At 40.5% G+C, this 21,430-nt stretch overlaps 1 pseudogene; it reads right to left on the reverse strand.

Annotated features, from left to right (window-relative positions):
* Positions 1 to 10,589: 10,589 nt before the first annotated feature.
* On the reverse strand, positions 10,590 to 21,113 carry LOC149165607 (uncharacterized; annotated as a pseudogene).
* Between the last annotated feature and the right edge of the window lie 317 nt (positions 21,114 to 21,430).

The following is a 21,430-nucleotide window of genomic DNA, read 5'->3' on the forward strand; positions in this document are numbered from 1 at the left end:
GGTCATTATCATTATCGTGACTCCTCTCACGCCTGTTAACAGCTTACATTATTGGCTGGTAACCAGGCGATGTCTTTCCATGTTCGACTTCAGAACATCTTTTCACATGGATCAACTTGTACATCGGGCGAAGATTGAATGAGTTTTGAAGACCCTGGATCTAGTTTCATCCATCTGGGCTGCGATATATTTAGGAACATAAAGACATCAAATGTACACAAAAGCTGCACAAATAGTCATCTAAGCCAGGGAAGATGACTCTTCATATGAAGAATCACCAGTTTGCAACAGCAGATGATTGTCTATCCTATGTACATAAAAATGAATTGATAAAGATGAGCATGGGAATGCTCGCCTCAACTAGATCATGAAAATAATATGATGATGATGTATTGTATTGTATATTATACAGGTCACCTTCCAGTTTGAATACCTCAGATCCTCATGATAAATCATTTCACCCGACATCAAAAGATTTACGACCTCATGCTTTAGGGGGAAAATGTTATAGACATATTTGGGCACTTCAACCCCAGTCACATATGTCGATAAACCAAGGGCTCTTTAACCCCTAAAAGTGTTGTTTCATACCCTAAAGGATCATGGTCAACTGATTACATCATTTCCCAGAAGTTCCACCTGAAAAACCACTCAGAATTGGCCAAAACTGGACCATACTAACTGCTCCATGGTCAAGGTGCGATGCATACTGGCTGCTACACTAGCCAGGTGTGATGCATACTGAAGAGGCCTTCTGTAGGGTGTAATGAGTGAGAATGGACAAATGGCAGAGACAATTTGCTAATTGGAAGCTCATGGCATCTTCTAGAAACTTCTCCCATGACACTCGCCTCTCTGAATTTGCCCAGGGATGAGTAAGAGATCAATGAAATCTCCAAGTGGAACCAAGAACTATCAGTGGAATGACACTAATCAAAAACCTAGAGCTGACTCACACCCTTGCAAGACATCTAAAAATGGATCCCTCATCTAAGAGATCTGGAGGCTGGAATTTTGTAATTTGTAAGGAAGTGTTGTTGGTTTATCTTTGAGAAGATACATTGTATTGTTGGGCGATCTTGCTTTTAATGAGGTGAAGAGGGTTTTGATGCTGGGAGGATGATGCTGGATTAGACAGTTGGGTTGTAATCCTCTCTTCTACTATTAATAAAGTTCTTTGAGTTTTCCTCCATATAATCATGTATCTGTGAATCTTGTTATTTGTGAATGCAATTGTATGGTCAATGTATTTCTGATTTTGCATTGTTTATGATATTATAGATCGAGATGCTTTGATGGTGTTTTGTTACTTTGACTCTACAGGTATTCTCTAAAGCGAGACAAGTAGGAGAGGAGTTGCAAACTCTATCAGGGGAGAGAGAAACCAAACAAGGAGCCAAGCGGAAGATCCAAGTTGGTCCCCTTTGCTTCTCTCTTATCTATCATACATAAAGGAAATCACAAATTGCTTTGATTGTTTGTTTCTAAGATAGCTACCTATCTTAGTGGGACTAGTAGATCGAAAAGACACTAGTTTTCCCGAAAACAGGGAGGTGCTAGAAAAGCAACGTTTCCAGGCCTTGAATTAGGTACTGCATGCCACCCCCGCAAGGTGGTGGGGTATGCACCAAGGGAGCTTTGATGATTGGTGCAAATGGGTAGGATAAACCACACAAACATCTAACTAGGTGGATGCCGACATATAGAAAACAACCTACACAGATGCACATGAACTTCACATTGTGAGATACAATCAATAAGAATATGTTGGGGGGCTATTGCATGAACGATTCCTCAAGTTAGAATGACAGACTGTGGAGAGAACGAGCGTGCAGAAGGTTATCCACGTGGAAGCATTTAATGAGGTGTGCAAAGCATTGAACAAGGTATATAATGCACAATGAAGTGATTGAGATCTGTGCATACCAGCAGTATTATGGGCTTATAGGACGACATCCAAGAAACTGATGGGACAGACACCTTTCTGGCTAGTCTATGGAGTGGAATCCATAATGCTGATGGAATATATCATGCCTAGTATGCACATAGCAGTGCTCACGGGTATGATGGACTGCAAAGCCCTAGAGGAAAGAATCGTGCATTTGGAGGAACTCGAGGAAGAACGATTTCTAGCTGGCTTTCACCAACAGGTACAAAAGCAGCATGAAAATTCATGGCACGGTCGACATATTAAGTTGTGCACTTTCAAGGTAAATGATTTGGTGTTACCGTATGATAGTAATTTTGATAAATTCCTGGGAAAATTCAGAATACATTGGCTGGGACTATATGTTATTAAGTAGGTCATAGATGTAGGCACAGTACAATTGGTAAAGTTAAATGGAGAACCTTTCCCAGGATGAGTGAATGGCAGTCACTTGAAGTCATACACGGGTGGCCCAGATATCTGACTAGCCCACCAAGGCATAGTCTTAGTGCTCCAGGTAGCTGAAAGGAGGCGCGGGACTATAAACGGATGCAGGGAATGCAGGAGAAAATACAAGGAAGTAGTTTAGATACAACATTCAATGAATAGCGCGTGCAGGAGATACAACAGGCAGTTTCTCAGTGCATTGCCAATCTTGCAGTAGTTTGGACAAAGTTGGGAGGTCTCCTTGCGAAGATATCTACATCAACTGAGAGACTCGAGGGTGAGTCACAATGTTTGTGTTGGGGGCCTGTTGGGCATGGGATCCCCCAAGGAAATTTTTGGGGCTTAAAGCCCAGATTTTGACCAAATCCAATGTAAAGACTCCGTGTTTTGTGGGCGCAGAGTGCGAAGATTGTAAATGATTCATAAGGTTGTCCACCCTCATTTTTGTAATGTAATGTTGGATTTAGAGATCTACCCATGGTTCGCGGACCATGGGATTGTATAAATAGAGCGAGGCTCTAAGTTGTAAATAATGAAGAGAATCAATGGGAAATAGATGAAGAATTGAGTCTTATCTTAGTGTAGATTCAAGTCTTTGGGTCGTAGAGTAGGAGAAGGCTCTGCAGCTGAGTGCACAGAGGCCTAGTAGTCTGCAGTTGAGTGCGGAGACCCCTGCAACTGAGTGCATAGGGCAAGTCAAGTCTGTAACCTTTGGAGAAGTAATAAAGAGAAGTTTTACATCATCTCTATGTATCATTTTCCTGTTTTGTGCAGTGAATGGATCGGATATAAATTACATTTCTATTGCTTATATGATGTGCGAACTTATATGAATGTGTTGATAAAGTGAATATAAGATTAAGTATCTATGAAGATAAGTAAGATCCTTGGTATAACTTGGGGAAGTAGTGCAGATTGCTGCTAGGACAGCGTGAAATCACCTCAGCCCCTAGTTAGGGTTGTGTGAAGGCAATTATAATAGATCGTGAAGGTCTCACAGGTCAGGACAGCACGTGACTTGACTTGTGTGAAGGTATTCACAGTTGGACTAAACCGACCCCTCAGACATCTCAAGGGTGCAGAAACTTGGTTCTAGCATTTCCCCATACTGTTGCGGGTGAGACCTCAGTCCGCACTCTATGGGCTGTTGCTGAAAGGGCTAGTAGTATAGGGATTTGTTTGGCTAATTAATTCCAAACTTGGGTTAGGCCCCATCAAGCCAACACCAGGACATTATGCCCATGATTTCACGAATCCAATGCACCCATCGTGTTTGTATTGCACCTTGTTTGATCATGAGATAGAAGATTGTCCTACACTAATAGCTAGAATACATGACAAAGGAGCGCTACCACCTCCCCCACCTCAGAACCTGTAGATGATGAGGTATGAGCCACGCGAGGAAGATCTGAATGTGAACATTGTGCTCCGAAGTGTAATCATGATAGGAGATGACAAAGGCAAACAACCAAAAGATAGTACTTGGGTTCATAAAGCTCCGGTGAAAGAAGCAGATTTTGATGCGAAGTTCACTCATGAAACCTTCATGGAAGCTAAGAAGAGCTTCGCTGATGCCTCCACTTCAGGAAGAAAAGATAAACTGGAGCTGGTGATGGACCCATCTATTCTCACAACATTCCTGAAAACATGTATGAAGCTACTGCATGATAGTAAGGTAGTGAAAGGGTTACAGGAACTCATTAACAGATGCATTGGGAGCGCGCCAGGAAAACTGCGCGTAGTCAGGAAGATTGGAAAACATAAGACAAGAACGAGAAGAGAGATGAGACTAACCATGCATATCAGAGAATATGAGATGGATCAAGTCATCATAGATTTAGGATCAGATGTGAATGTTCTACTGAAATAGACATGGGAGCGAATGGGGTGACCTGTGCTATAGTGGTCTCCAATTCAGTTAAGAATGGCGAACCGGCAGAAAATAATACCCATGGGGCGATTGTAGGAAATAACTATGGATATTGAGGGAGCGAGCACACTGACAGACTTTGAAGTGATAGATATTGTTGATGACATCAATCCCTACCCCTCGCTCTTAGGAATTGATTGGGACACTAACATGAACGGGGTGATCAATCTCAAAAAGCAAAAAATGATTTTTGAAAAGTCACTACGCGTAATTATACCCCTGCACCCTGCTGAAGGATCATGCTATATGGAGTCGGTGCATGACTATGAAAGTGAAGATGATTTGGACTGCATCTATAAGATAACAGCGTGAAACCAAGGCTGGGTGAATCCAACCACGGATGGGTAGATTGCATCGGAGTGAGAAATCTCCTGTACTTCAGATTTGGATGCGAAAACAGAGCAATGGCAGAATCGGTTACATGAGGTAACTACACTAAATTCTAATATAATGACAAGGTCACTGCGTTGTGTATCAACAGAAGTAAGAGACCTGCCTACTTATGATGGTCTAAGTGAGGTAGATACCTTCTTGAATAAATTTGAAAGGGTGGTTCCAAAAAAGCAACACTTCGAGGCCTTAGACTGGGGTACACACAAAGGGAGCTTTTACGACTGGCGCGAATGTAAGGGAATTATGCGCACATGATTTGGGAAGCTTAGGGTGTGACTGATAGATAAGTACAAAGGACAGGATGGTCCATGTGTGCATCTGTCCAGGAGGACCCAGGCCTATGGAAAAGAGCCCCAACCTGCGTGCATGCACATGTACTTCACGCTGAAATACATGGTCAATAAGTATGTGTTGGGGAGGGGAGATTACAAATGGTTCTTAATGTTGGGAAGACATTATGCAGGAAGAGAAATCACGTAGAAGATTCTACACATAGAAGCATTCACCAAGGTATGCAATGTGCTAAACAAAGTATGCAACGCGCAGCAAGGTGATTGGGACTTGCGCATACCTACAGTATTATGGGCTTATAGGGCGAAATTCAAGAAGCTAGTGGGAAACACACCTTTTAGGGTTGTCTATGGAGTGGAAGCTGTAAGGCCTATGGAATACATCATTCCTAGTCTGTGCATAGTAGTGCTCATAGTTATGATGGATCGCAAAGCCCTGGAGGAGAGGCTCGCACGGTTGGAGGAGATCGAGGAAGAACAATTTTTGGCTAGATTTCACCAATAGATCCAAAAGCAATGCGAAAAGGCTTGGCACGATCGAAATATTAAGTTGTGCACCTTCAAGGTGAATGATTGGGTGTTGTTGTATGATAGTAAGCTCAATAAATTCCCAGGGAAGCTCAGAATGCATTGGCTGGGACCGTCTGTTATTAAGGAGATCACAAATGGTGGCGTGGTGTAGTTGGTAAAGTTAAATGGAGAACTCTTCCCAAGAAAATTCAATGGAAGCTATTTGAAGACATAGACAGGGGGTTCGGACATCTGACTAGCTGACAAAAGTAGAGTCTTAGTGCTCCAGTTAGCTGAAAGGAGGCATGGGACTCTAAACTACTCTGCCGAGGAGCTGCATAATGTCAAGACTAAGTGCAGTAGCGAAGTGTCCCAAGGTCTGTGACAACGCGAGGGTAGCTACACTGCCACGTGGGTCAGCTGCAAGGTGACTGTTACAATCACTATTCATGATGTGATGCTTGGTTTGAGACCAAATGGAGTGTGCGACAAGCATTTAAGGTGAACTTTATGGTCTAGATTCTTGAAAATATGCTGCCAATCGAGCATTAATGGATCGAATATGGGGGGGACGATAGAATTCAAATGCAAAAGGTGCTATAAATTACAAAGGGTTGTCTAGAAAACAACACTTGGCAATTTGAGGATTGAGATATTGCGTGCACAGACACTCATGAACTCAGACTTGTTCGATCTTCTGAAGGTGAATTCGTTGCTTGAGAAATTACTCGAGACATTGAGAGAGTTGTGGAATCGCACTATGGCAGCACCTAAAGAAGCCATGGATACTAGAGTAATCACCACCAAGGAAGCTATGTAGGCCATTACGGAAGTGGAAGCCCGAGAATGTCCCGAGATAGTCACAGAAATTCCTAAATCATTGCGCATGCCAAGACCCAAGAAAGAGAAGCAGTCCATGGTACTGGTGCGCGTATCAGCTAGAAATTCGCTAAGGACTAGGCCCACCATGGAAGAAAAGGGGAAGGCTATCAAGTTGGAGGCTGATGAGGAGGAAGAATTTGAAGAAATCTTGGTAAAGGAGTGTTTATTCAATTTAGTGTCCTAAATTGCTTGCATGAATTATCAATTGAGGTTTGTAGACTAATGAAGTGTGATGCACTATATGTGCTTAGTTAACTTTTCTCTTAATTTGTTGTTTTGTATTTTTATGTTTGTTTTGGGGGTTTCTATTCTTTGATTTCTATATATGAGAGATTTACATGGATCTAATGAGTTTTTAAAGGAAAGATAGGTTCCTAAGTTAGTCTAATCTCCTAAAAATGGACCAAGAATCATTTTTAATCAGTTAGGACCTAATAAGAGAAACAGAGCATCTATCTTATCTACCATTTAGTCCTAATCCATGGATATAATTCTTAAAACCAAACGTAACACTGATGCAGAAGGTAATTAAATAATTGCATTCATTTATCCATTCAACCATTCAATGTTGGAACATGATAGAATCAATCTCCTTGAAATGATTTTTTGGAATGTCAAGTGATGCAACTAAGTAATGACCTCAAAATAGAAAATAAAAGATGACAGATTGTAAAACTAACAATATGCTAAGTAAGCACAATCACTGTATGAATTAGATATTCAACCAATTAAGTTACAATTGTCATCATTTCGAAATGGTTTTGAGAACATCTATTAATACGGCTAATTGACAGTTCTATGCTAAGAAAATGAGTAATCAAAATAGTAGGAAGCTAAGCAAATGTGTATTCTCATTACTTCATTTTTCATTTAGTCATTTCTCATACAATATCTTAGAAGAATAAGACATCCACAGTTGTGATTTTTATCCTTACACAATTGGTTACAAACTGAAATGAAACAAAACTAGAGAAAATAGACTTGTAGAAAACATAGTAGAAATTAAAATGAAAACAATAAGTGAAAAACCTCCTTCAGTGTAGGGGCCCTATGCAACTAATGTGGTTGGATGACAGCTAATTAAATATGCACTTCTAAACCACCATTGGAAAAACAGATTTTGTATTATCAACAAAACAAAGTCTGAAAAGAGTTATTAACAAAGAGTCTATAATCCTTTCTAGCTTCTAACTACTTCTCGGTCTCATTTAACCGATATTTATAGAAAAAACATAATTTTCTAATAGAAAATCTTGCTATAGGTGGCTTGATCCGAATCTATCATGATTTTTTATAGAAAGACATGCTACAAGTGGCTTAATTCGAATTGTAATGAAACTGTTACACTTCTGAACAGCTACAGGTGGCCTGATCTGCATTAACTCCTCAACTTCTGATCAGCTACAAGTGGCTTAATCCACATTAACTCTTTAAGAGTACTGTTAGACTCTTAATTAGATACGAAAGAGAAAATCAAGAGTCCTACTACTACTAGATAATGTATTTGACTCCATCTTTGACCATGACTTTAGGCATGCTTTTCTGTCGATCTCAATTGAGTGAGTAGGATAGAATCCATGTAGATATGATTCTAGAGATACCCATGTGGACTAGTTCTTCATTTGATTCCTGTAACCTACCAAACCATGAGAGTAGCTATGGAACCAACAGTTAGCTACAGAATAGGCTGCGTTCTATAGCTAATTTGCAAAAATATATTAAAATGGAAAGAAAATGAAAATATAATATGGTGATCATTTTAATGATTTCCTAAGATAAAATCTAGCATTTACCATTGATTGGATCTATAGTCTTGTGAGAAATCAAGAGAAAAAGGTGAGAACAAATGTGAAGGGGAGGTAATTCTGAGGTTCAACATACCTCCACTGCAAAATCATTGCATTTCCTCATGCAATTTGCTGAAAATGTGAGTTCTTCTTCTCTAATGCATTTACTCAAACACTTCTGCTAGTACATCCAATTTTCTTCTCTTGCTCTTCTTTAAAGTGACTGTCATTCTAGGTTTCAAAGAAGCTTGTATTTGAGGTTGATGACTGCTCTGTTCAGACTTCTATTCTTTCTTTTCAACTTCCTATTTTTCTTATACCATAGCCCTAGGTGCTGAATAGTATTATCATGAATAGCCTTGTCCAATTTACTTTCTTCCTTCAAGGTTTCATTCTCCTTTTTGATATGTCTGTTCAATATCTCTAATTCATAAATTTCCTGCTTGAGAGAGTCAATTAGAGGTTCTTGTGGATTGACAGAGGGTTCTAGATTCATTGAGGAACTTTTCTTCTCAATTGATTCTATATAATCATATATTTGTTGTTGTGTTGGGTCTATGCTTGGAGATCTTATACTTGGGCTACCTTCAAAATGATGGTTAGGAGAATTTTGAGGACATTGTGTAGAAGAGATGTTAACAGGATAAGTTTCTAGGATTTCCTCTTCTAAGTTTATAAACTCTATCCCTTTTTATGGTGTTTTCTTTGCCAACCCTCGGAGTCTATAGCTTCTTCTAGGTTGTGGATGACTTACATTCTCTTTCTCTGTGACCTTTTTCTCTTTTCTTATATTTCCTCTTTCTTTGATTTGTTTCCTAATTTCTGTCAGTTCTTCAGATATTAATTTTTTATCATCTTTCTATGTGTTATCACAAAATCACTACTGAGGGCTGCAACCAAGCAAGATTTCATGTAACTCTTTCAACCTATCTTTAGATCAAAGCTTAGCCTCTTTGATCAGAGAGGGCTCTCTCACAAACTCTTGATAAAAATCATTCACTACAAAAGATGGCTAACTCTTTATTCTTTGATAAAAGCAAAAGCTGGTTGGATTCATGTCAAACTGGTTCTCATTGGGCTATGGAGTCTCATACACTAAGTAAACAAGAAAAACATTATCATTTCATAGAAGTCAAGGCTCTTTGCATTAAGTGTCAAACATACTCCATCAAAACCACAGCTTGCTAAACACACAGGAAGTCAGAGCATAATATTATGAATTCTGAGTGATTGTGTTACAACAAGGCTGTAAATGAACATAAAACATAAAACACCATCCTTATATTTGACCACAATAATCCATCGAGAATCTTGAGAAGAAATCAACACTGTTTTACTATTACTGTCATAAGCTTTACAATGACCCAAAACAACTCTGTTTTTCTATAAAATGTCCAACCCCTTCTACATCCTAAACCTGATCCATATATAGGCAAGCAAACTAAATCACCTCGAGCTTCCTCCTCCAGCATGAGGGGAGCCTCGAAGATGGCTATTCATTATCCCTATCTATTGCATAACTAATCTATTAATTACATAATGGCTAAACTGAAATCACAAATGGTTTTCATTTAATCAAAATCCTAAATCTTTGCTCCTTGTCGCATGATGCTTTTCTGGCTTTTGACACATGTCCTTTGGCTGTTTAGGTTGAAGTATCTTTGAAGGAAAGTACACAGAACGAACTAGCTTTGGATTCTAGTTACGTGTATGCTTATTAATTGATCAAGAGGAATGCTCTGTTTTCACGGTCTTTGTCTCCCATTTTCCTTCATCATATAAATACCACGCTCCAAACTCTTTAAACCTTTAATGACAACATATAATAACCATATGCCATATGATCTGGATACTTCATGGACCAAACAGGTGTACCAACCGAACATTCTGGTAACCCCACCAATACCCTAGTAGCTCGGTCATAAAGTGCCTTAAAGACTCGAATCCAAAGAAGTGTGCTTTTATCCTTTAATTATCAGGTTTCCACGTCCATGATGTGCTGGCCATTATTCCACGTGCCTGTGTGATGGCAAAATATTTCAAAAAAGATTGGCCGCTTGGTTAATCCTAATTGACCAACTGAACTGTAACATGCAGCTACAGCAGTTTCGTAGCGCGCTACGAAACTGCTGTGTAATCACAAAAACATAGTCTTCTAATGACCACCTGATTAGATAAACCGATCTCTGTTGTCTTCAAGATATTTTTTCTGCTTTCTTTCTGTTAGTTATGACATTCTTTGAGGTAAGGAATACCAGAACAGCTGGAGCCATCTTTTAAAACCTTATCTAGAAACCTTAATCATACAGAAAGTTCACAGACTTCATCTTCCATGAGTCGGTAATGTTTATCAAGCCAACTTCGAATTAGCTCCATATAAATACCAACTCATGAATTTTCCTATCTTTCCAATGGCTGCTAATTCACCGGTAACTGACAGTATCTGCAATGCCTTCCATTAATAGTTTTGGTATCAATAATATCCTTTGCTGATTTCTGGGCATTGACTGAGGCTCAACATCATCATCTGGCATGTTAAGGGTATCACGTAGTGGCCATAAATCTCCTTTCTTTTGAGCTATTTTTCTTCCAGTGAAGCCCCTAAGGTAAGCATAGGTACCACCTATGATTTCTGCTGCAAACTTAAACAGGTCCAGAATGAATCTCCCAAAGGACATCCAACCTGCATCGACATTTTCAGTTTGTCCATCAACAGGGATGAGTGGTGGTCTGTCTGTCTTGGCAGAAGCAGGCAAACTTTTCTTGGATGGCTTGTTCTGCTTAGCAGATCTTGAAAACATAGAGGTTCCCGATTCTTCTTGTTGAAACAAGCCAAGAATATAGCCAACTGAAAATGCACCAGCAACCATAAGAATACCTGAGGAATAGCTCGTGGCATTATTATATGCACAATCATCATAGTTGAGTCGAATCTCACGGATAGCCTGGTTGCCCCTGTCAATAACCAATAGTGAACATGTACTACTAACATACACTACATCGAAATCACTTGAAAACTTGGCGCCTTCGCTAGGCCCATCAACATGACCAGCTCTATTGGACCTGCCTCCTGCAATGGTTGTTACCCCTGCTTCACTAATCTTCCTGATAGCCATATTTATAGTGTCTGCAACATAAACATTGCCACTGTCATCTGCAGTGAATCCCTTGGGATGATTGAAACGAGCGAGCATCTCTGGGCCTTCCATCTACATACCCTGAGTATCCTTGTGATGAACCTGCTAATAATCTCGCTGTGCTATAACGAGATAACGGAGGAGTTAATCGAAAAATGTTGCTGTTGGCAGAATCCAGAACAAGCAAATCACCATCTGGAGATACCTCAATAGTATATGGGTCAATTCCAAGCTTGTTTCCTTCTAGAACTGTCTCTACCATGTAGCCGCTTTCGAACTGAGGAAAATTCCGGTCAGCTTTGGAGGTCGGGGCAAGGGGACCCCATATCCACTTGATTAGGACAGATAACGGGCTTCTGATAATGCCTGGAGGGGCAGCAGAGACTATAGGTTCCCATGGAGCCAGACCAACCACCAGAAAAAGCAGGAAAAACAGCACCCTAATTCAAATGGATCCGAAAAAGACGAGACAATGCAATGCATGGAATTTGAATTTAACTCATCTAAATCTTTTCAAGTTTCTGACATTCATCATATTAACCAGTGTTTGCCCGAAAGACGGATTCTGGAAAACCCTGAACTAATCCTTGCAAACTATAAAAGCACCATTCTATTTCTCCTCCAAATTCAACCTTCCTTCTGTGTTTATTCAATGCGCACTCGCCTTTTAACTACATCAATCAATATCATTCCAGCCTTTGCGCCACATCTCTATCCCAGTGTCACTAACCATGGCGGCCTTGTGGCAATCAAATTCTTTATAAAACTACTTGACACTTGTCATTAACCGCTGCACTTCATAAGAGCACTTTCATGTCTTTAATACATACATTAATAATGAAACAGCGTGCTTAACAACATTCACGACATTTTCATTTATATTAGTCATTTTATAAGCCCGTGTGCCTTGAAGAAACGACTGCCATGCATTTCGCATAAGCCATGAAAGAGGAGTTGCTCGATTTTTTAGGTAGCACGGTGTGACTTAAATCACAGATAAATCCCTTTTCTAGCAAAAGCTTGGCTCGCAAATTCTCAAACAATACCACTCGCAAATTCTCAAACGATACCATTCGCCCTTCAAGAATTCAATTACTAAACTCTTCTTCTACATCGCTACCATTCGGACCATTGTGATAACAAATACAGGAGCTATGGTTGTTGAGAAAAGTTCTGGCCTCATGCCACGTTACCAATGCACAATAATTATGTAATCAACACCAGAAGAGTTCGACCTCTAATATCTCGTTTTCTGGCTGAAAAGTTCATGTTTCATAGAATTCATAGATGAACTTTCATATAGGCTACTCGATGGCTGGGAAGAAGCAAATCTCAGCCTCTTACACCGGTTCCAAACAGAATTCTCGGTGTCCCTTTTTTCTTCTTCAAAATATGCATCCATACGTCCATTTGGAACTCTGTACTGAGAAAAGCTTATATTAACTGGAAATTTTGGGAACTCACTTTCCACAGATGGAAGACATGCAGATTCACATTGCATCCTTGGAGTGTCTGGCATAGCATCAACCTGTGTGTGAATTGTGTCCTCCTCAGCTACCACACTTTAAGAGTTTGAACTAGTGTCATCCAGAAATATGTCTAACCATTTCTTAAGTGGCGCACTATCTCCAGTTGTATCAATTAAAATCTTCGATGAAATTTTTGATAGTAAATGTAAATTTGCATCAATCCCCTCCACTGGCTTTGACTGATCTTCTGATTGCACTTCAATGTCACCAGAGTAACCAGGGGAGGGATTTTTCTTTGTAGGAGATAAATCACCCATGAGCCAGAATTCAGAGATAACTCCCTTAATGTACTTGATGCCAATCCCACAATAGCTGCATCATCATAGGGTGCCTCCTTGGACACACTGTCACTGCTCTCATCAACATTCCTGGAGGGAAACAAAACTCTATACAATAGGCATGCTAGGATTTGGACCTTCGCTGAAAACTCGAACCAATTCCCAATTTCGTAGCACGCTACGAAACCACGCAAACAGGTAGCGCTGCGAAACTGCTAAAAATAATTCAGGCGCTGCGAAAACACCCACTCTTTAAGCCAGGCTAAAAATTTTTGACTACAGCATTTTCAGTGATAACACTATGATGAAGACTTAGGTTTGTCTTCAATGGTTATACCAATCTTCTTTCTTCTACTTTTTCTAACATTATCTTCTATGGGTGACTCAGGTGCTTCTTGAAAATGATTTCTAATAAGGAAATCATCGCAGGTATCTCCTATGCCTTTTAAATGAAACTCAATTAGTATCTTTATCAACCCATGATGGTACATGGTTGTGTCTATGAACTCTATTTCTTTTGCACATTTGAGGCCATCATTATTAAACTATTTAGCAGGAAGAAAGGAAGATTGATTTCTCCATTTTCTAGGAAATTCATCAATAAACATATATGGTAGACATACATGCACCCGAATCTCCCCTCGTAGGTGATAAATTTCTGTAATATCAAAAGCATGCTCTTCCATTTAATTTTAATAGCTGAAATGGGAATTCCTTTTCTAAAATGTTGGCATTATGAGACAAGTATTGTCCTTGATGGCAAATCACACTGATAACAAATCATAGTGCAGAAGGATAGCAGCAAGGAATTGATGATCAGTCTACAAGTATGAAGAAAAATATATACACACTGGTTCGCTATATACCAAGTCGCGTGTACACGCTGGTTGGCTTCAGTAAAAGCGCGTGTATGTGGAAAACTTATCTTTGGTCCACGGCGGTTATTCCTTGGAAGTTGTGCCTATGGTTTCGGACCTTGGTGTCTCGACGGACGTGTTGATCCCTAGTTTTGAAGCTGATGGTATTGGATTTCTATGGTTTTGGCTCTTGGTATTGAACAAGGCCTAAGGCTATATAAGGAGAAGGAAATCATTAGGCAAGAGTATCTGAAAAGTCTTGAATATCTGATGAAGTATTAGATCCAGTATGCAGGTTATTGGTTGATGATGTATTGCTTGATCTGAAGCTAAGGAGAGATCTCATCGGTTGATGGAGAACAAGATCTAAGGAGAGATCGGGATCAAATGGTTTGAAATGAACTATATTTATATGGTTGATTATGCGTATTTCTAGATCTGCATACTGACGCAATGCTATGTTCTGGGTATAACTGATGTCTGGTACAGCTGCAAGTTATGAAAAAAAAATTATTTTTAGATCTGTACGCAGGTTGTCTTCGGTAAAACCGCGTGTATACGCGGGTTGCTCTCATTGAAGTAGCGTATATCTTTTGAAGCTTGATTTTTGGGTTTGCAGTTGGGTCTGGCTGTTATTGCAGAGTTCTGTAGTCTGCTCTGTGTTCTGGTGACTGGGTTTGACAGGGTTTCAGTGGTTCAGTAATTCAAAGATTGATGATGCTAATATTGGTTGTTTTATGCTTCAATGATTTGTGAATGAATCATGGTCTTCAGATTGTAATGTTGTGCTTCAGGAGTATCCAGTCTGAAAATTGATGAAAAGTGGTACCTGAAGGAAAGAAGATTGTAGGCCAGCACCTACGTACTAGTATCTTAGCTAGTACAAGAGCAAAGGGGGTTGGAGCTCCCTTCCAAGGAAGTTTGGAGAACGAGAGAAGGTTGAAGCCTTCTGCAGGTTGTAGCCTGCGTACTGGTATAAGGCTGCACCAGTACAAAAGATTGTAAACTGAAGTTCTTATTAAAGAAATATAGAGACGACTTGCAGCAGGTGGTTTTCACCCACATTGGGTTTCCACCTTATATCATGGTGTTCATGTGTGTGGCTTTTGTGTGATGATCTGTTCTGCTATACTGCATCTGTTTACTCTTAATATGATGAATAATGTCCTGATGCATTTAACTGAAGATAAACTAACTGAATTATAAGATTTATGGTTATACGCTGGTTTCTTTAGACACAGTAGCGTGTACACGCTGGTTCACTTAACTGAAGTAGCGTATATGTTTCTGAGCATTGAAAAAGTTTTATTGATCTGATAATACTGATTCACCCCCCTCTCAGTATTATTTCCAACAAAAAATAGAGACTCCATACCTAGGTTCCTGAGGATTACTTTCCATGATTCACTATGGAATTCCTTATTTTTGAACCATCTTTCACCATGTCTTGGAATTTCTGTAGCCTCTATTATGACTCTGTTACTACAAACTTAATATCTCCAATTTCTACCTCTGTACCATCAAAAGTTCTAGAAAAATATTTTGTGATCTCTTTATGAAAACCATCAAATTTATTGATGAATTTGAGCCATCCAGCCTTCTGCAACATCTCCTTGAGTTGTGGGTATCCTTCCATATACTTTTCTCCTACCGGTTCTAACCTGACAATGAGTCCCATGCCTTCTACTTCGCAAAATTCATTAACCTTTAGAATTACCCTTCCTGGTTTATGAAATGGATTCACTATGAGTATGGTGAAACAAACTGTGGGTTTGCATGAAATAAGTAGATGGTAAGGGTTTTGGAGAGACGTCGACAAATATGTCACGCCGTAGTCATGACCATTAAAAACAATGAGGAGTTAATTATGGACTGTTATGTGACAAAAGATGGATGGTGTGGTGGATATGCAGTACGATAAATATTGGAATCAAATCAAATGATGATTTGTCATGGAAACATATGAATTCCCATATTATACATATTCTATGTTCTAACCTTGCTATTTTAAAATAAATTTTTGCACTTTTACCTCTTGGAACTTAACCTTTTTATTTGTTGTTTTTATTTGATGTTGATCTGAAGATACCCTTCTGAGCATATCATTCTTCAAAAAAACGATTCTTCAATTCCCTGCAATCAACATTTATTTGGAATAGAGCTCCAGATTGAAATATGGCTGCAGAATCAAATTGGCAGTGGAATGGAATTAGCTGCAAAACATGATAAAGATGAAATATGGCTATGGAACATGGATGTGAAATAACATCAAAGGGAGGTGCTAGAAAAGCAATGTTTCCAGGCCTTGAATTGGGTATTATGTGCTACGCCAAAAAGGTGGTGGGGTACGCACCAACGGATCTTGGAGGACTGGCGTGAATGTAGAAGAATGATGCACACATGGTTTGGGGGAAGCCTAGAGTGTGATTGACAGATAAGTGCAATGGGCAGGATAAAGTGAACGCACATCTAACTAGGTGGATGCCGGCATATGGAAAACAACCTACGCGGATGCATATGAACTTCATGTTGGGAGATACGGTCAATAAGCATATGTTGGGGGGGCTAATGCACGAATGATTCCTCAAGTTAGAACGACAGACTACGGAGAGAACGAGCACACAAAAGGTTATCCATGTAGAAGCATTTAACGAGGTGTGGAGAGCCCTGAACAAGGTCTATAATGCATGGTGAAGTGATTGGGATCTACATGTACTAGCAATATTATAGGCTTATAGGACGACATGCAAGAAACTGATGGGACAGACACCTTTCCAGCTAGTCTATGGAGTGGAAGCCATAATGCCGATGGAATATATCGTGCCTAGTCTACGCATAGCAATGCTCATAGGTATGATGAACCACAGATCCCTAGAGGAAAGAACCACGTAGTTGGAGGAACTCGAGGAAGAATAATTTCTGGCTGGCTTTCCAGGTACGAAAGCAACATGAAAATTCATGGCACGATCGACATATTAATTTGTGCACTTTCAAGGTAAACAACTTGGTGTTACTGTATGATAGTAAGTTTGATAAATTCCTCGGAAAATTCAGAATGCATTTGTTGGGACCGTATGTTATTAAGTAGGTCACAGATGGAGGTGAGGTACAGTTGGTAAAGTTAAATAGAGAACCTTTCCCCGGATGACTGAATGGCAGTTGATTGAAGCCATACACGAGTGGCCCGGATATCTAACTAGCCCACTGAAGCATAGTCTTAGCTCTCCAAGTAGCTGAAAGGAGGTGTGGGACTATAAACAGATGCAGGGAATGCAGGAGAAGATACAAGGAAGTAGTTCAGATATAGCAGTAACTGAATAGCACGTGCAGGAGATACAGCAGGCAGCTTCTCAGTCCGTTGCCAATCTTGCAGCAGTTTGGATAGAGTTGCAAGGTCTCCTCGTGAAGATCTCTGCACCAACCGAGTGACTCGAGGGCGAGTCACGATGTTTGTGTTGGGGGCTTGTTGGGCGCGGGATCCCCCAAGGAAAGTTTTGGGGCTTAAAGCCCAGATCTTGACCAAATCCAATGTAAATACTCCGTGTTTTGTGGGCGTGAAGCATGAAGATTGTAAATAAGTCATAGGGTTGTCCATCCTCATTTTTGTAATGTAATGTTGGCTTTAGAGATCTACCCATGGTTTGCGAACCATGGGATTGTATAAATAGAGCACGGATCTAAGTTGTAAATATAGAAGAGAATCAATGGGAAATAGATGAAGAATTGAGTATTATCTTAGTGTAGAGTCAAGTCTTTGGGTCATAGAGTAGGAGAAGGCTCTATAACTGAGTGCGTAGAGGCCTAGTAGTCTACAGTTAAGTGCGGAGAACCCTACAACTGAGTGCACAGGGTGAGTCAAGTCTGTAACCTTTGGAGAAGTAATAAAGAGAAGTTTTGCATCATTTCTGTGTATCCTTTTCCTATTTTTTGCAGTGAATGTATCAGATATAAATTGAATTTCTATTGCTTATATGATGCATGAAATTATATGAATGTGTTGATAAAGTGAATATAAGATTAAGTATCTGTTTACGCAAAGATAACTAACGGTTATAAGAAGATAAGTAAGATCCTTGGTATAACTTGGGGAAGTAGCTCAGATTGCTACTAGGGTGGCATGAAATCACCTCAGCCCCTAGTTAGGGCTACATGAAGGTAATTATAACAGATCGCCAAGGTCACACAGGTTAGGATAGTGTATGAAGTGACCTGCGTGAAGGTTTTCACAATTGGACTAAACTGACCCCTCAGACATCTCAAGGGTGCAGAAAATTGGTTCCAACATTCCCCCATATTGCTTCAGGTGAGACCTCAGTCCATGCTCTGCAGGCTGTTGCTGAAAGGGCCAGTAGTATAGGGATTTGTTTGGCTAATTAATTATGAACCTAGGTCAGGCCCCATCAAGCCAACACCAGGACATTATGCCTGTGATTTCACGAATCCAATGCGCCCATCGTGTTTGTATTACACCTTGTTTGATCATGAGATAGAAGACTATCCTACACTGATAGCTAGGATACATGACAAAGGAGCGTTACCACCTCCCCCATCTCAAAACCTATAGATGATGAGGTCTGAGCCACGTGAGGAAGATCTGATTGTGGACATTGTGCTCTAAAGTGGAATCACGACAGGAGATTACAAAGGCAAACAACCAGAAGATAGTACTTGGGTTCACAAAGCTCTAGAGAAAGAAGCAGAGTTTGATTTGGAGCACACTCATGAAACCTTCATGGAAGCTAAGAAGAGCTTGGCTAATGCCTCCACTTTAGGAAGCAAAGATGAACCAGAGCCGGTGATGGACCCATCTATGCTCACAACATTTCTAGAAACATGTATGAAGCTACTGTGATAGTAAGGTGATGAAAGGGTTATAGGAACTCATTAACATATGTGTTGGGACTGTGCCAGGAGAACTGCACGTAGTCAGGAAGATCGAAAAATGTAAGACAAGAATGGGAAGAGAGATGAGACTAACCATGCATATCAGAGAATATGAGATGGATCAAGTCATCCTGGATTTAGGATCGGATCCGAATGTTTTGTCGAAACAGACAGGGGAGTGAATGGGGCAACCTGTGCTATAGTGGTCTCCAATTAAGTTAAGAATGGCGAACTGGCAGAAAATAATACCCATGGGGCGATTGCAAAGAATAAATATGAATATTGAGGGAGCGAGCGTGCTAGCAGACTTTGAAGTGATAGAGATTTTTGATGACAGTAATCCCTACCCCTCACTCTTAGGAATTGATTGGGCCATTGACATGAACAGGGTGATCAATTTGAAAAAGCAAAAAATGATTTTTGAAAAGTCACTACGCGTAATTATACCCCTGGACCCTACTGAAGGATTCTGCTATATGGAGTCCGTGCGTGACTATGAAAGTGATGATGATTTGGACTACATCTATAAGATAATAGTGTGAAACCAAGACTGGGTGAATCCCACCATGGATGGGTGGATTGCATCGGAGCGCGAAAGCTCTTGTAGTCCATATTCGGATGAGGAAACAAAGTGCTGGCAGAATCGGTTACATGAGGTAACTACACTGAATTCTAATATGATGACAAGGTCGTTGCGTTGCGTATCGATAGAAGTAAGATACCTACCTACTTATGATGGTCTAAGTGAGGTAGCAATGCTTCGAGGCCTTGGACTGGGGTACGCAAAAAGGGAGCTTTGATGACTGGCGCGAATGTAGGGGAATGATGTGCACATGATTTGGGAAGCCTAGGGTGCGACTGACAGATAAGTACAATGGATAGGATGGTCCATGCATGCATCTGGCCAAGAGGATGTAGGCCTATGGAAAAGAGCCCCAACCTGCACGATGCACATGTACTTTGCGCTAAAATACATGGTCAATAAGTATGTGTCGGGGGGGGGAGATCGCAGATGGTTCTTAATGTTGGGAAGACATTATGCAGGAAGAGCAATCGCGCAGAATATTCTGCGTATAGAATCGTTCACCAAGGTATGCAATGCACAACGAAGTGATTATGACTTGCACATACCTACAGTATTATAGGCTTATAGGGCGACATGCAAGAAACTGACGGGAAAACCACCTTTTAGGCTTGTCTATGGAGTGGAAGCTGTTAGGCCTATGGAATACATCGTGCCTATTCTGCGCATGCGCTCATAGGTATGATGGATCGCAAAGCCCTGGAGGAGAGGCTCGTTCAGTTGGAGGAGCTCGAGGAAGAACGATTTTTGGTTAGATTTCACGAACAGGTCCAAAAGCAACGCGAAAAGGCTTGACACGATCGACATATTAAGTTGTGCACCTTCAAGGTGAATGATTTGTTGTTGTTGTATGATAGTAAGTTCGATAAATTCCTAAGGAAGCTCAGAATGCATTGGCTGGGACCGTATGTTATTAAGGAGATCACAGATGGTGGTGCGGTGCAGTTGGTAAAGTTAAATGGAGAACTCTTCCCAAGAAAAGTCAATGGCAATCATTTGAAGACATAGACAGGGGGCTCGGCCATCTAACTAGCTAACAGAAGCACGGTCTTAGTGCTCCAGGCAGCTCAAAGTAGCCGTGGGACTCTAACCTACTCTACCTGGGAGCTGCGTGATGTCAAGACTACGTGTAGTAGCGAAGTGTCCCAAGGTCTGTGACAATGCGAGGGTAGCTACACTACCACGTGGGTCGGCTCGAAAGTGATCGTTATAGTCACTATTCATGATGTGATGCTTGGTTTGAGACCAAATGGAGCGTGTGGCTGACCTTTATGGGCTAGATTCTTGAAAATTTGCCGCCAATCGAGTATTAATGGACCGAATATGGGGGGGACAGCTGAATTCAAATGCAAAAGGTGCTATAAATTACAAAGGGTTGTCCAGCAAACAACACTTGGAAATTTGAGGACTGAGTTGTTGCATGCGCAGACACTCATGAACTTAGACTTGTTCGATCTTCTGAAGGAGAATTCGTTGCTTGAGAAATTACCCGAGATGTTGAGAGACTTGTGGAATCACACTATGCCAGCACCTGAAGAAGCCATGGATACTGGAGTAATGACTGCCAAGGAAGCTTCATAAGCCATTATGGAATTGGAAGCCCCAGAAAGTCCCGGGATAGTCACAAAAATTCCTAAATTGCCGCGCATGCCGAGACCCAAGAAAGACAAGCAGACCATGGTACCGGTGCGTGTATCACCTAGAAATCCGGTGAGGACTAGGCCCTCATCCTATAGAACTATTTAACAGAACTATTAGACTCTTGATTAGCTACGAAAGAGCAAATCAAGAGTGCTACTGCTACTAGATAATGTATTTGACTCCATATTTGACCATGACTTTAAGCATGCTTTTCTATTGATCTGGACCGAGTGAGTAGGATAGAATCCATGTAGGGATTATTCTGGAGATGCCCATGTGGTCCAGTTCTTCATTTGACACCTGTAACCTACCAAACCATGAGAGTAGCTATGGAACCTACAGTTAGCTGCAGAAT

This window comes from Pinus tabuliformis, chromosome 5_1 (assembly GCF_031772625.1).
Source record: "Pinus tabuliformis cultivar Carrire ecotype Pingquan chromosome 5_1, CPIR1, whole genome shotgun sequence".
NCBI classification, from domain to species: Eukaryota; Viridiplantae; Streptophyta; class Pinopsida; order Pinales; family Pinaceae; genus Pinus; species Pinus tabuliformis.